This window comes from Mastigoproctus giganteus, chromosome 1, assembly GCF_048544385.1.
Source record: "Mastigoproctus giganteus isolate SK-2022 chromosome 1, ASM4854438v1, whole genome shotgun sequence".
In the NCBI taxonomy this organism is placed as follows: Eukaryota; Metazoa; Arthropoda; class Arachnida; order Uropygi; family Thelyphonidae; genus Mastigoproctus; species Mastigoproctus giganteus.
The window spans coordinates 12,840,461-12,853,748 of NC_143575.1; the positions used below are offsets into that span (position 1 = coordinate 12,840,461).

The following is a 13,288-nucleotide window of genomic DNA, read 5'->3' on the forward strand; positions in this document are numbered from 1 at the left end:
GGATGGTCGTTACTTGTTGCATATGCCACATCTCTTTGATCTTCTGTCTTAGGCCGTGGTTGGCTATAATACGCCAACCACGGCCTAAGACAGAAGTAAACCCGAACCCTGTCTTAGGTTTGTGTACTTCCTGATTTTTTCCTCATGGGTTTTCTGCAGGTTGCCAGATATTATTATTATCTCCTAAGATACACCCAGTTACGGCTGTCAACCAGAAAGTACACGAACCTAAGAGAGGTTTCGGGTTTACTTCTGTCTTTCTACACAGCCTAGCAGGTGCTACTTTGTAGCACCTAAAAGGAACTCCAGAAAGTCGCAATCCTGAATACCTGTAGGATAGTCAGAGAGTTCCTCGACTATAAAAATTTATACATACAAATTATAATACATTTATACTTATTTACATTTGCACATTTAAAATTATTATTTATGCATGTCATAATATAAACCTTTTTCTAACCGTACAGTTACTTTTTTAATTCGTGGCCCGGATGGCTCAGTCGGTAGAGCATTAGGCTTTTAACCTAAGGGTCCAGGGTTCGAGTCCCTGTTCGGGCGAGTTTTTTTTTTTTTTTTTTTCCCCTTTCTTTCTTAGGTAACACAATTGGTACAATTGCTGTCCTCTCCACGCCCGGTGTATAAGATCTGAGTTCGAATCCCATCCATGAGAGGAGAAATTTTTATTGACTTGTGGATTGTCAGTAGCAAGACTTCTGTGGATTTATTGGATGACTGTTTTCTACAGCAACTTGTTAGAGAGGCAATAAGAGGAAACAATACTCTTTATCTGATTCTCAGCAGTGATTATTCATGCATTAAGAATTTGTATATAAAGGAACCACTGGATGACAGTGATCACAGTGTACTGATGTGGGATTTACTTAAATCCCATTCCCAGCTCTATCCTGCTTATGGGCTTACTGCCTTTAGAGAGAAAACATGAGGCTGGGATATGCAGTTAGTGTTCGACAGGATGAAGGTGATCAAAGGACCAAGGTGACCAAAGGTCCTTTGATCACCGTTAATCGGTGACTGGATGAGATCGCCAACGTTTGTATCTTCGCAGACCAAGTATGCCCATTCATCATGATAGTGCATCCCGACAATTGTAGCCTCTATCAACAAGACAACTCATCAAGCCACAAGGCCCAGGTTACACAATGGTTTCAGGAACATGACAATTAATTCTGTGTTTTCCTGGCCTCCCAATGCAGCCGATCTCACACCAACTGGTATATTTGGGGACCGACTGGAAAAGGACATTCGACGCTACAACCAACTCCTGACATTGTGCGGGTATTACTGGACACATTGTGCAATGCATGGGTAGAACTACCACAAGATATCCTGCAACACCTTGTGGAGTCCATGTCAATACATGTAAGGGAAAAAGGTAGTCCCAAGGTATTAAAAGGACAAGGTACATATTAAGATGTTGATAATGCAAAGCAAGCTCAGTGTGTATATATTACAGAAATCTGAATTTTTTGCTAACAATGTGGTTCTGAAAAATTATATCATTCCAATAAATTCATGCTTAGATGAAGTCTCTTCACCTTTGAAAACTCAATATTCAATGTTTTATGTGCAGAATTTGGAAACTAAGATCGCCCAGTCCATCAAGGTCAGATCCTCAGCTAATGTGCGTAGTGAATCTATTACATTCGACATAGAAATAAGGATTAATTTTTAAATTCAATTAATGGATGGATAAAAACTTCATTTATCACATCTATAGTAAATAGAAAGCTAGTGACAAATGGGCCTGGAGTACTGGGGTCCATAGTTTAACAGATATTTATTTAAAGTATACCCAGTATAAAATAAAATAAAATAAAATATTTCCAGAAGCTTTCGGAACTCGTGTCCCTTTCTCAACTGATAAAATTTTTAAATACGCTACAAGCAAAGTGTGGCACGTTACTCATTCGTCATTGTTGTAGCACGGACGTGTGCTGCCTTGCGCCAGTGATCATCCATCAATAAAACGGTTGTCTCCAGGATTGGATGTATACGCATGCCTTTCTGGCGATTTAATGCCTTAGGGTTGTTCATTATGTTTAGTGACTCTAGCCATAGGCGGTGGCGAAAGTGTCGCGCGTGGTCCACTATCTCAAAGTCGCGCTTGGGGTCAAGATCGTGGTTGGTAGCCCAAAAATGTTCTGCAAGCGCGGACTGGTCAGTTTCGGCAAGCCGGATTGCTCTGTCGTGTTCCGTGAGGCGATCCTGGAGACGTCTCGATGTCTCACCCACGTAGCAACTGTTACAGGCCCTACAGGTGATACGGTACACTACATTGCTGCGTAAGACAGGTGTGACAGGGGTCTTCACACTGGAGACAAGTGAACGTAGGTTCCTACCTGGTAATTGTACACATTTTATGTTGTAACTTCTCAGGATCTTCGAGATACGTCCTGACACTCCTGGATAGTACGGAATGTAGGCGGATGATATGCCGACTTGCTTCGGAGGTCTTGGGTTGGAAGTAAGTTCTTGTGCCTGTAACAAGCATCTGTTTAGTACATGGGATGGATAACCGCATCTGGTTAAGTCCGCCTTCACACGGGAGATCTCGTTACGTCTAATTGTGTCGGTGCTGGAATGGCTCCAGGCCCTGGAGAACAGGGTGCGGGCAGTGCTATTGAGATGGCTTGGAGCGTGGCCGGACCCGTAGTTGGTGAATTGACCGCACCACATGGGTTTGCGGTATACTGAGGTCTCTAGATGTGGGCCTACGCGATGCACTAGCACGTCCAGAAACGGGAGCGAACCGTCCACCTCTGATTCTACGGTAAACTTGATGAAATTGGATAGAGAGTTGAGGTATTCTAGTAGTACCGTTTCAGAACCACGTGGTATTATGGTAAAAATATCGTCGACATATCTACACCACGTTGTAATAGGTGTAGGTGGGTTCTGGTGTATCTGTTTCTCCAGATCTTCCATGGCGATGTTAGCTACTACGGAACTGACAGGGGCACCCATAGCAGTGCCATGTACTTGTTTGTAGAGTACCCGTCCAACAGGCCGTGCACTGCGCCAGAAGGCTCCTTGAGAGCGACTTAAGCCTCCAATCCAGGACGTCACTATCCACTGATGACATCTGTACCGCCCTCAACCTATGCCTCTCTAGCAGCATCTTCACCTTTGAAGACTCACTCTACAAACAAGTACATGGCACTGCTATGGGTGCCCCTGTCAGTTCCGTAGTAGCTAACATCGCCATGGAAGATCTGGAGAAACAGATACACCAGAACCCACCTACACCTATTACAACGTGGTGTAGATATGTCGACGATATTTTTACCATAATACCACGTGGTTCTGAAACGGTACTACTAGAATACCTCAACTCTCTATCCCATTTCATCAAGTTTACCGTAGAATCAGAGGTGGACGGTTCGCTCCCGTTTCTGGACGTGCTAGTGCATCGCGTAGGCCCACATCTAGAGACCTCAGTATACCGCAAACCCATGTGGTGCGGTCAATTCACCAACTACGGGTCCGGCCACGCTCCAAGCCATCTCAATAGCACTGCCCGCACCCTGTTCTCCAGGGCCTGGAGCCATTCCAGCACCGACACAATTAGACGTAACGAGATCTCCCGTGTGAAGGCGGACTTAACCAGATGCGGTTATCCATCCCATGTACTAAACAGATGCTTGTTACAGGCACAAGAACTTACTTCCAACCCAAGACCTCCGAAGCAAGTCGGCATATCATCCGCCTACATTCCGTACTATCCAGGAGTGTCAGGACGTATCTCGAAGATCCTGAGAAGTTACAACATAAAATGTGTACAATTACCAGGTAGGAACCTACGTTCACTTGTCTCCAGTGTGAAGACCCCTGTCACACCTGTCTTACGCAGCAATGTAGTGTACCGTATCACCTGTAGGGCCTGTAACAGTTGCTACGTGGGTGAGACATCGAGACGTCTCCAGGATCGCCTCACGGAACACGACAGAGCAATCCGGCTTGCCGAAACTGACCAGTCCGCGCTTGCAGAACATTTTTGGGCTACCAACCACGATCTTGACCCCAAGCGCGACTTTGAGATAGTGGACCACGCGCGACACTTTCGCCACCGCCTATGGCTAGAGTCACTAAACATAATGAACAACCCTAAGGCATTAAATCGCCAGAAAGGCATGCGTATACATCCAATCCTGGAGACAACCGTTTTATTGATGGATGATCACTGGCGCAAGGCAGCACACGTCCGTGCTACAACAATGACGAATGAGTAACGTGCCACACTTTGCTTGTAATGTATTCAAAAATTCTGTCAGTTGAGAAAGGGACACGAGTTCCGAAAGCTTCTGGAAATATTTTATTTTATTTTATTTTATACTGGGTATACTTTAAATATATCTGTTAAATAGAAAGCTTTCGTTATAGTTTTCTTTGATTGGCTCAACATATTTTCGAAAAGATATGCGCTGGAATTGTTTTTCATGGAAACATTTTATTTAGGAATTTTAGAAAGGGTATGTCGGACTACAGTGGTCTTGTCTTCAGTCCCCGCCGTTATGACTCTGGCATTGTGGGTATGAGAAGATGCCGGACTGGCACATCATATCTAGATGTCTGTAGGTTATCTAGTAGTTTTTCCTGTTTTTCTGGACGCAAAACCCGAGTTTTCAGAGGAAGGAAGGAAACCTTGCTATCCTAGCCTGAGACTGACTAACTCAGCTACGGGGGTGAAAAAATCCGATGAAAGTTCCTCGCGTTATTGGCTGTATTCGAACACGGACCTTTTTCACCAGATGTGGAGAGGATGGTGATTATAACCACAGTTCTACCCGAGAAAAAAAAAATTGTTAACATTAAATAAACGAGTTTAAAATTCTTGTACTTTGTCCTCTATCAACAATTCGTTTAATCCATTTTATTTAAAATACTCAATTTTCTTATAATTTAGTTTGTATAATGTAGTTCTGTTGAAAACGATAACATATCAGTTTGGGTATCATGTTATGCAAATTCGGGTTCTAAAACTTGTGTAATCTTCCTTTCTTATCTTTCTACATACTTTAGTTTTAGTTCTGAAACGTCATCCTATCTGGGGCAAGATTATCTGGCTATATGGATCATTCAGGCTCTTTTGAACGAATAAATTATCATTATGTTTGTTTATCTGGAGTAAGTTTTATTGCTTTAAAGCTAATGCTTTATCTTGCTAATGTGGTAGAATATTATGATTGGTCACAAAATAACTGGATGCATGGAAGAATTGAAATTCATTTAGATTTTAGAGGATTTTGATTCAGCACCACATGAACTCCCTCAAAACATGAATCGTTGAGAAGACTTCCATCCTGCAGTGGGTTGACAATGGCTGCAGTTTTTTACCACATGAACACCTTATGGTGGATCTGGGACAATGGGGGAACGGTATAAGTACTGCAGTGGATAAAAGAATGGTTAAATGGTACAAAGGAAACTTTCGTTAATGTTTTGACTGCCAACGCAAGTTACAAGGGGAAATAAACGCGTAAAAACGTATTAAGGTATGTAACCAAACAAGAAGAAGATTCAAAGAACTCATTTTTATTTTTCTTTCCTAGCAGGTCATGATGCAATATACAATATTACATACAACCGAGTTACAGAGTTCAAATGAATTATGACTGTTAGTCCGTGTCACTAATCTCTGATTCATGATACAGTAGATGGTTTGAACCTTGAAAAGGAAACTTCAACTAACTGTTTGAAATGTTAGAAGGCAGAGGATGATACAAGAATAAAATCATGATCTAGTAATCAAAGAAAATTGAAGGCGAGTGATACGCTAGTCCTGAACAGGGTTCCAACGGACTGTCCATGAGTGTTTATATTGTCTGAAGGAAGTCGAATGGATTTAGTTTTTCTGGGAGAATAGCAAGAGCTGTTCGTTGTGGTGTTTTATTTACTGTTGGCAGATCCTGCATCGACAGAATGAAGTTCTCTGATGTGACGGAATGGTCCTGTATAATAGTTAAGTCTTATGCTGGAGTTCGGGTTTAGAGAATGCCCAGATAACGTTACTTATCATGTGCATCAATCAACCAAATGACGAATTTCGGAGAAAGAAGCATTACGGCTTTTGGGACACTTCTAATTCAGTCTTGGAGCAAGAGTGTGGAAATTTGGTGAGGAAGCAGTGGATCAGCTGTTCCAGCACCGGACATTTTGAAGGGGTTCAAACCTCTCCAATGGAAAAAAATAGCTCAAATTGGAACAGTAGTAATTGTGAAGATCAAAATTCTTCAAAAGGATCATTGCCTTTATTCAGCCCAATGATGGTCACATATGAATGAATATTAATGTATTTTTATTAATTTATATAAAAATGAATTTTTTCTTATTACTGGTGATTGAATATTTTGAGGAAATAGTGTATGTTAGATATGTGTTTTTCTCGACTTGCTTTCAACACCATATTAATAATCATTTCATATTAAATAACACGCGAATATGGACTAACAGTATCAATAACTGCTTCTAAACCTATATAACTACCAGACATGCTGGTACCTTTTTGATATATTCGGCCCTACAGGTACAACATCGAGTCATTTATTTCATCCATTTAACTCTGTTTCTTGTACATACGAGATGTTTTTCAGTCAGAAATTTTGTTTTTAATGGCTTTGAAGTACAATTTGCTTGTTAGTGTCTCCATCAAACTTTCAGAAACTGTACATGTGCTCCTACAGTATCCTCAAAGAATAACCTATTTATTGACATCCGCATGGGTTCAAAAAATAGGCTTAACCTTCTTCAGTAATATGTCAATGGACCATTCCTTATGATTGATATTTTATGTTCTGATCCGAGTTTTCTCTCCTCTGAATTAACCACGAGCCCTTTACATTGTGGGAGGACACAAAAGGTCAAAGGTGTTAGCTGCTTACAGTGAATTCTATGATTCATGATACTTTCTTTCATCTTAATCAAATTATGTAATCTTTTTGGTTTTATTATATTTCTAAATGAGAGAAAGATAATTTTCATTGGCTCGTTTTCACTGACCAAACTGTCTCTTTCTTAATGATAACATGTATAATTTTGGTTTTTAGTGTATGTTTGGTACTGTTTTGGTTTTCAGCGAGTAATAGATAGTTTCCTGGCAAAATTGAAATTGAACGAATAGAGAAAAATGAATACATTATCATATTGGCAGATGGAAAAATGCAGATAAAAATATGAGGTGAACAGTTTTAAGTAAAACTGCTTTTATTCAAATTCAAAACTACGAGTATTCGATAGGGATTTAGAAGAGATTAAGATGGCGAATTGCAATTATCACAGGTAAGTGAAAGAAAGAAAACCTGAGGTATTGATGCAATAATTATTCATTGTCGCAAGTGTTTTTGTTATTTGTTGTATCAAGAAATTTTACCAACTGAAAAAAAGAGTAGTCTTACCAAGAAAAGCTCCAGTTCTGAAAATTGCAGCATCTTGAAACTAGAAGATGTTCGAGGTGATCTGATTGAGGTGTTTAAGGTTTTATTTAAATGGATTGAGCAAGCTCAAAGCTGATGGGACTCTTCCTTTTGATCAGACTACACTCATAACAGAGCATGAGAAAGGATGGTTGCAGGATAGATGTCGGGAAGTTTGCCTTCAGCCAGTCGGTGGTTGATTGTTGGAACAAACTTCCATCTGTTGTTGTTGTGGAAGTGAGTAGTTTGAATAAATTCAAGGAAAAACTAGAAAAATATTGGGAGGGATAGAAAGGTGATGTGGGAAGGGTTTTTTGTTGATGCTTTATAAGCGTGCTTTCTTCCATCATTTATCATTACTAATACTAAATTCGAAATCAGTTTATAATCTTTTGTTATATTAAAGGTCACTTTGTGGAAAAGAATATTCTTCAAATTGTTAAACTGCGAGGAAAAGTGACTAATTTTTTAACAGTAAAATTTTAAATTTTAATTATAAAGTCTTAAGTCATCACAGTTTCCATTATTGATTGTCCACCTGAAATTTTAGGTATCAGTAATCTGATTTTATGAATTCCTAAGATTCAATATAGCTCCGTGTATGCTGTCTGTAAATTGTATGTGTTCTGTGGACGATTTTCTATTTGCTGGACGAAAAACCTTAGTTTCCGGAAGAAAAAATCATGCCACTCTCGCCTGAGACCGACTAACTTAGCCACGTTGTGGGAAAACGCTAATAAAACTTCCTCACGTCTTCGATGGGACTCAAACCCAGCTCTTTACCACCCGGTGTGGGGAAGACAGCGATATGAATGATGGCGCCAGTAAATACTACTCTGATGATGAATACTACTCTGGACTAATTATATAAGTCCAGAGTAGTATTTATCACGGTATATCATTACACTATAATTTTTAAATATAAATCGAAAATTATTATTATTATTATTATTATTACTCTTATATTATTTCTCCCTGATTGGGGGTTCCACCTCGTGACTGGTACGCTACCAAGTACACAGGGTGGTTGTTGTTATATCTGGTGTTACTGTTGGTCGAGGAACTCTCTGACTATTCTACAGGTCTTGAGGATTGCGACTTTCTGGAGTTCCATGTAAGTTGTAGATATTCTCTGGGAGACCTATTGCTGTTAGGCTGTTATGTAGAGTCTTTGGTACTATACCGGTGGTTCACACGATAATTGGGATGGTCGTTACTTGTTGCATATACCACATCTCCTTGACGTCATGTCTCAGATTCGTGTACTTCCTAATTTTTTCCGCGTGGGTTTTCTGGACATTGCTAGTGTTGGGCACCCCTATGTCAATCAGGTAGGTAGGCTTTTCCATCTTGTCCACAAGGGTTATGTCCGGTCTGTTGTGCGGGATGGTCTTATCCGTTATTATGGCGCGGTCTCAGTACAGCTTGTGCGTTCGTGTCTCTAGTACTGCCTGGGGTTTGTACTTGTATTAGGGTACACTTTCTTTGGTCAGCTGGTATTTCCTCGCTAGCTTCTGATGTATTATCCTAGTTACGTAGTCGTGTCTTCGAGCGTACTCAGTCTGGGTAATCACCTTGCAATCTCCCTGTGATGTGTTGGATCGTTTCTGAGGCCAGGTGGCATCGTCGACATGTGTCACCTGACATTCCGGGCTCCTTTGCGATGTATCTTCTATAGTTTCTGGTGTTGATTACCTGGTCTTGGATGGCCAGCATGAATCCTTCAATCTCGGGAAAGAGCGTCCGCTTGTGAGCCATGCATTGGAAGCGATGTTGTCGATGTGATCTTGGTGGAGTGTCTGTCATTGTAGTGTCTGCAACGGAGTGACTTCTTTGCCCATCTTTCTAGCTTCGTTTCTTGTGCCGTCTGGGCGGGAGGGGGCTCGTCACTGATGTTGAGTGCGGTATGCCACTTAATATTATTATTTCTTCCTCCCTGATCGGGAGATTCCACTCCGTGACAGGTACTGCTACTAAGTACGCAGGATAGTTGTAATGTCTAGTGTTACGGTTGGTCGAGGAACTCTCTGACTATCTTACAGGTGTACAGAATTGCGACTTTCTGGAGTTCCTTTTTGGTGTTCTCTGGAAGACCTATTGCTGCTAGCCTGCTATATAGGGTCTTTGGCACCATACCGGTGTTTGACACGATAATCGGGATGGTCGTTACTTCTTGCATATGCCACATCTCCTTCACCTCATGTCTCAGGTTCTTGTACTTTCTAATTTTTTTCTCATGGGTTTTCTGGACATTGCTAGTATTGGGCACCGCTATGTCAATCAGATAGGTAGCCTTTTCCATCTTGTCTACAAGGGCTATGTCCGGTCTGTTGTGCGGGATGGTCTTATCCGTTATTATGGCCCGGTCCCAATACAGATTGTAGGTTGGGGTCTCTAGTACTGCCTGGGGTTCGTACTTGTAGTATGGTACACTTTCTTTGGTCAACTGGTATTTCCTCGCTAGCTTCTGATATATTATCCTGGCTACGTATTCGTTTCTACGAGCGTACTCAGACTGGGCGATCACCTTTAATACCATACCCCTTTGATATGTTAGATCGTTTCTGAGGCCAAATGGCATTGTCGACATGTGTCATCTGACATTCCGGGCTCTTTTGCGATGTATTTTCTATAGTTTATAGTTTGATTTCCTGGTCTTGGATGGTGAACACTAATCCTTAAGTCTCGGGAAAGAGCGTCCCGCTTGTGAGCCATGCATTGGAAGCAATGTTGTCCATGTGATCTTGGTGGAGTGTTTGTCATTGTAGTGTCTGCCATGGAGTGTCTTCTTTGTAGCTTCTTTTCTTGTGCCGTCTGGGTGGGAGGGGGCTCCTCGCTTAGGTTGAGTGGGGTATACGACTTATCTATCTTCCTTATGGTGGAGTGGTGCTGTATTGTTCTCGAAGTATTCCTTCAAATTATCCATCGTTGTTTTCTGTTGCTCTATCAGATCTATCAGTCCCCTTCCTCCCTCTTTCCGAGCAATTATTAGTCTCTTCACTGCTGACTTCGGATAGTGTTGGAGGCCCTTGATTAAATATTGTCCTTGCCTTTCGCATGATATCCTCTAGCTCGGTGTTAGTCCAATCTATGCCCCCAAAGGAACATTAGTACTGGAGTTGCGCTGCGCGGGTAGCACAGTAGTATCGTCACCGTCCTCCCCACACCGGGTGGAAAAGGCCTGGGTTCGAATCCCGTCGATGACGCGAGGAACTTTAATGGGCTTTTTTCACTCCGTGGCTGAGTTAGTTGGTCTCAGGCGTAGATAGCAAGGTTTTTCTCCCCAGTAACTGGGGTTTTTTCGTCCAGCAAAACAGGCAAATCAACCATAGAACATACGCAATTTACAGACACAAATACGGGTTTCTTTCTTTTTAATGCTGCCGAATGGCGTTTGCGACTTCGTTTTGATATTGTTCTCTGTCTAGCGTTGCGTGTAGCATTTGTGCTGTTGTCATGTGAAGCCAGGTGTTGATGTTATCTAGCCATGCCATTTTCGGTTTGCCTGGGCGTTTCTTGCCTTCGATCTTTCCCTCCAGGATGAGTGGTAGTAGGTGATATTTTTGTTGGTTCCTAGCGATGTGACCTAGGTATTTGCATTTCCTGCTGATGATGGTTTTGAGCAGGTCCCGTTCCGTGTGCATGTCGTGCAGGACCTGTACGTTGGTTATCTTGGCTGTCCACGGGATTTTCAGCATTCTTCGGTAGAGCCACATTTCGAAGGCCTGGAGCTTTTTTGTAGTGGCTGATGTTAGAGTCCAGGTTTCTACACCGTAGAACAGTATTGGCCAGATGTAGCATTTCAATGTGCGTAATTTGAGCATGATGTTCAAGCTTCTGTCGGTGAGGAGGGTTTTCCACTTGGTGAATGCCTGCCTGGCTTGTTCAATTCTGCTTTTGATTTCGGCCTCATGGTTCAACTGGTCATCAATGAGTACTCCGAGATACTTGAAGCGGTGTATTTGCTCTAATTTTTCGTTGTTTAGTTTGATCGTGATTTTGCTTGCAGTCCTGCTGACCTTCATCACCTTTGTTTTCTTTTTATTGATTCGTAGCCCCCATGCTTGGCTTTCTATGTCCACTTCATTCAAGATGGTCTGTAAATCTTGTTCTGAATCCGCTATTAGTGCTGTGTCATCGGCATATCTTAAGTTATTGATGTAGTGTCCGTTAACTTTTATGCCGATGTTCTTGTCAGCCAGTGTTTGGTCGAAGATCATTTCCGAATAGATGTTAAAAAGAATGGGAGATAATGGACAGCCTTGCCGGACGCCTTTTTTTATTGGAATTGGGTCTGTCAGATCGTTGTCATAGCGAAGCCGGGCTGTTTGATTCCAGTAGAGAGTTGTAATAAAGTTGATATCATTGTTTTCAAGCCCAAGTTTTCTCAGTCGGTCAATTAGGCGGTCGTGGTCTACTGAATCGAAGGCTTTCTCGTAGTCAATAAAACATATATACACGTCTTTTTGATGTTCATAGCACCTTTGTAGCAATATTTGTAAACAGAAAATTGCTTCTCTGGTGCCTAGTCCCCTGCAGAATCCGAACTGTGTGTTTCCTAGTGCACTTTCGCACTTACATCTTATCCTTTGCTGAATCACCTTGAGGAAGACTTTTAGCACCTGGCTCATTAGACTGATCAGCCTGAAGTCTTCGCATTTACGGCTGGTAGCCTTTTTTGGTAGGGCCACGAAGATGGATTGGAGCCATTCGGATGGAATGTCGTTGTTGTTGTAGATTTGATTGAACCATTTCGTTAGTTGTTGGATGTTGCTGTAGTCTAGTTGTTTCAGCAGTTCCACATGAATCTGATCAGGTCCGCAGGCCTTGCCTGGCTTTGCTATTCGGATGGCATGTTCCACTTCAGATGTTAATATGTGGAGATTATCTTCCTATGTTTGTTGCTGCATTTCTACCGGTTTTCTGTTGGTGCCGAACAGATTGTATATATAGCTCTTCCAGGTGTCGAGTTTGGCTTGTTTGCTTAGTATAGGTTGATTGTTGTCCGTATATAAGCTTGGGACAGGAGCCGGTTTGTAGATGTTTCCAGCTTCTTTGAGCTTCTTGTGCAGGTTATAGTTGTCATTTTTCTTGATTAGGTCTTCGATTTCTGCACACTGATCTTCCATACATTTTTCCTTGGCCTTCCGGATTTCCTGTTTGATCTTTTGTTGTATTTCTTTGTATTTTTCCCGGTTGTTGTTGCTTTTGAATATTCTCCGTTCATCCATTAGGTCTAGTATGTGCTGGGTCATCCACCGTTGTTTCTTTTTCGACGCCTGATGTCCTAGCAGCGTTTCTGCTGTTTCATTGATGCACTGTTTGAGTGAACGCCCGAATGCTTGCACGTCTGTTGTTACTGCTTCGATCGATCGGATTGTAGTGTTGAGATGAAGCTGTACTTGTCGCCTGTTGGCGTTGTTCTTCAGTTTCTCCAGGTGGATTCTTTTTGTTGTGCTTGTGCGTTTGACTGCTCGTAATTTGAGACGTACTGTTGCTATTACTGGGTTATGGTCTGATGATATGTCAGCTCCAGGGTACGTTTTTGCCTTGAGGACACTTGACTTATATCTGATGTTGATTAAGATGTAGTCAATTTGGTTCCTGACGATATTGTTGTCAGAGTCTTGTGGTGAGGTCCAGGTGTATAGTCGTCGAGGTGGTAATTTAAACCAAGTGTTGGCAATGCTAAATTTTTCTTCTTGGCAGAACTGGACGAGTCTGTCGCCTCGTTCATTCCGTGTCCCCAAGCCATGTTCTCCGACTATGTTTTGTAGCTTTCCTTGACCGATTTTAGCATTAAAGTCACCGAGGATGACCGTAATGTCGTGCTTCCTCAGCGACTTTAAAGTGTTGCT

General features: G+C 41.8%; 1 non-coding gene across 1 annotated transcript; it reads left to right on the forward strand.

Moving 5' to 3' along the window:
• Positions 1 to 485: 485 nt before the first annotated feature.
• Positions 486 to 558, forward strand: TRNAK-UUU (transfer RNA lysine (anticodon UUU)). The gene has a single exon. It is a non-coding gene; the product is annotated as a tRNA-Lys (tRNA).
• Positions 559 to 13,288: the final 12,730 nt, after the last annotated feature.